Source organism: Phascolarctos cinereus, unplaced genomic scaffold (assembly GCF_003287225.1).
Source record: "Phascolarctos cinereus isolate Bilbo 61053 unplaced genomic scaffold, phaCin_HiC Scaffold_9;HRSCAF=440, whole genome shotgun sequence".
Classification (NCBI taxonomy): domain Eukaryota; kingdom Metazoa; phylum Chordata; class Mammalia; order Diprotodontia; family Phascolarctidae; genus Phascolarctos; species Phascolarctos cinereus.
Genome location: NW_027556402.1, coordinates 59005115 through 59008451, shown reverse-complemented (window position 1 = coordinate 59008451; position 3337 = coordinate 59005115). Strand labels below are relative to the sequence as shown.

The 3337-nt window shown below is 39.4% G+C and overlaps 1 long non-coding RNA gene across 1 annotated transcript; it reads left to right on the top strand.

Annotated features, from left to right (window-relative positions):
- The first annotated feature begins 366 nt into the window (after positions 1 to 366).
- Positions 367 to 3101, top strand: LOC144455143 (uncharacterized). Its single transcript, XR_013483824.1, has 2 exons — positions 367 to 1505; positions 1997 to 3101. It is a non-coding gene; the product is annotated as an uncharacterized LOC144455143 (long non-coding RNA).
- Positions 3102 to 3337: the final 236 nt, after the last annotated feature.

Below are 3337 nucleotides of genomic sequence, written 5' to 3'. Positions count from 1 at the left end.
GCAATCTCCTGGCTTGTAAGATTAAGTGATGGGGGAGCTGGAGGAGTGTGGCTAGACCCCAAGGATTGTCTAAAATTTTTGAGTTTGACCTCTATATTTTAATACAGGCAGAGAATAAAGAGGTGGTAGAGAAAAGATTAACTCAACTAATAGAACATATGAAGGAGAAGGGATGGGAGATTAATCCTGATAAAATTCAAGGTCCAGCTCAAAGTGTGAAGTTTTTAGGAATAATTTGGAATAAGGGTCATAGAGAAATCCTCCCCAAGGCCAAGCAAAAAATATTAGATTTTTCACCTCCTAGGGACAAAAGAGAAGCTCAAAAGTTCGTTGGGTTGTTTGGTTTCTGGAGAATCACATTCCTCATTTAGGTCAGATTTTGAAGCCATTGTATAAAGTTACCCGGAAAAAGTATGCATTTGAATGGGGGGAAACAGAATCGAAAGCCTTTGAGGAAGCCAAAATAGCTATTCAAACTGCCCTGGATCTTTGGCCTGTACAGCCAGGGCCGATGGAATTGCAAGTTACAGTTTTGCATGGATATGCTGATTGGAGTTTATGGCAAAAACAACAGGGCAGGAATGTTCCTTTAGGATTTTGGTCGCGGAAACTGCCACCTGCTGGCCAAAATTATACTCCTTTTGAACAACAATTATTGGCTGCATATTGGGCCCTGGTAGAGACAGAACATTTAACTTTAAACCATGAAGTTGTATTGAGGCCAGCCATACCCATTATGAGTTGGATTATGGGGACCCCCGCCTCACATAAAATAGGACATGCCCAAGAATCATCAATTATTAAATGGAAATGGTATTTGCAAAATAGAGTCAAGACAGGCAGATCGGGTATTTCCACCTTGCATGAAAAGGTATTAGAATTACCAAAACATTCAAATGATATTGATATACCACCAAAGTCTTATGATCAATCACCTGTTTCTTGGAATAATGGATATGATTCTCTAACCCCCGAGCAGAAGAAGCATGCTTGGTTTACTGATGGCTCGGCTAAATATATAGGATCTAAGCGATGTTGGAAAGCTGTAGCCTATAACCCTTCATGCAATACTATTTTGGAAAGCTCTGGTGAAGGCCAGAGTAGCCAATGGGCCGAATTAGTGGCTGTCTATCAAGTAATTCAAAAGGAACAAGGTGGCCAATGTTATATATATATACTGATTCCTGGGCCGTAGCCAATGGCCTAGCAGTTTGGATGCCAATTTGGAAGAAACACGAATGGAAAATTAGAGACAAAGATGTGTGGGGAAAAGAATTATGGGAACAAATATGGGAATGGTGTCAATGTACTAATGTATCTGTATTTCATGTAGATGCCCATGTGAATCAAGATTCTGTGGAACGTGAGTATAATGCCCGTGCTGATGAATTATCCAAACTTCAAGGAAAAGCTTTAAAGGTCACCCCCAGAGAGGAAAATGAAACACAATTAGGAAAATGGGTCCATATCACCGCAGGACATCTTGGCGCTCTTGCATCTTACAGGTGGGCATTAGACAGAGGGATTAACATACCTCTGGATCTATTTAAGCAAATAGTACAAAACTGCATACAATGTCAATTATTTGCTCATCGGCCTGTGCCGAAGAAAATCACTGGAGAATTGGCTAGAGGGTCTTTACCTGCTCAAATTTGGCAAATAGACTATATTGGACCATTACCTGTTAGTCAGGGGTGTCAATATGCCTGCACTTGTGTGGACACCTACTCTGGGGTATTAGTTGCCTGCCCCTATAAACAGGCTACCCAGAAAAACACTTGTAAAACCCTAGATATTATTTCTCTTTATTATGGGACCCCCCTACAAATACAGAGTGATAATGGTACTAAAGTTTGGATAAAGAAGCATCAATCTGATAGACCAAGGCCAGCTGAGCTCATAGCACAAGGAAACACTAATACTGCCATAGTAGTATACCCTGGTGATGATAAATGGTATCATGTCCCACTAACCCAAATGTTTTTACGATATTAAGTGTTTTACAGTGTTTGCCTGCTATACGCTAACTATGGCATGAACTCCAGGTATTCCAGTGGGGAATCCTCAGCAAGGACCGCGTACTGATTCCATCTACGCTGGTGAAAACAACACCCACATCATGAATTGGTCATACCCATTCAACGTAGAAGTTTGGGACGCCCCTTTATTTCCCCTAATGAGAATCAATTTAACTAGTTTTAATCTAACTGTTACTGCAGCAAACGGTACCAATATATCCTGTACCCTTACAAGTTGGCCACCTAGTCCATATTTTCCTAAAAGGTTAAGATCTGTAACATATAATTGGACACAAGTAACACTGGAAATAACAATTATTTTTATTGTCGTAACACCTCCAATGGGCTGTATGAAGAATATCTAAACCAATTAGTATGGGTTGTACCTGTGACTCCGAAACCTCCTGGAATAATTCGTGTCCCCCGCTCATGTACTAACACCTCTATCTTGCAACACAAAATAGTGTTTCATTATAATGTAACTTTTCCCTCTTTAGAAAGTTGTGTCAGGAAAAAAAGAGCTTGGTATGATACATTACTTGGTGGTGCAGGAACTGGTTTGGGTATAGTTAATTCTATAGACCTTGAGACCTTGGCTAGCAGACTGCGCAGTGCTGGACAAGATGTTTCTCAAGCTTTGACTGTGAATGCCCAATGGTTACCCACAACGATCCTGCCACACCAAAATACATTACAATATCAAGGCCAATTTTTACAAGTCTTTAATAATAGCATCCTCGTTAATTTACACCTTATGAAAAACATTGGTGTTTTATTTAATTGGACTAAATGTTCCTTGCAAAACTTATATACCCTCATACAGAAGGAAAATGCCCAAAGATTACTACAGGAAGGTAACTCTCACATATGGAACGATATACTTGACTTGTCAGATGTATGGAAAAAGCAAAAACCTGAGAATGCTAGATGCACTCCACTTTGGTGCGCTGGAACTATTATACTCTACCAAGTTAAAACTTGGACTGTTATGTGTCAATTTCATGTAATACCTTTTGTCTTACATAAATACTTTGCTTTACCTCATATCTATGGAAACTATATAGATTGGTATAATGTAACTCATACTCTGTCTGATTGTGTTGTAACTAATGGAGGGATTGTTTGTGGGATGATGACTCGGCAGATGGAACCCTGCCTTCTCTCACATTCATCCAATTTGTGTGATCTAACTTTATACCCAGTGAGTAACTTTTCTATGATATATGAAGTATCTACTCAATATGTTTGTATAGCCTCTAATAATCACTCTGACCTTCTATCTGTAGATGTTACTACTGTTCCATTTTCTGGTTGCTTAT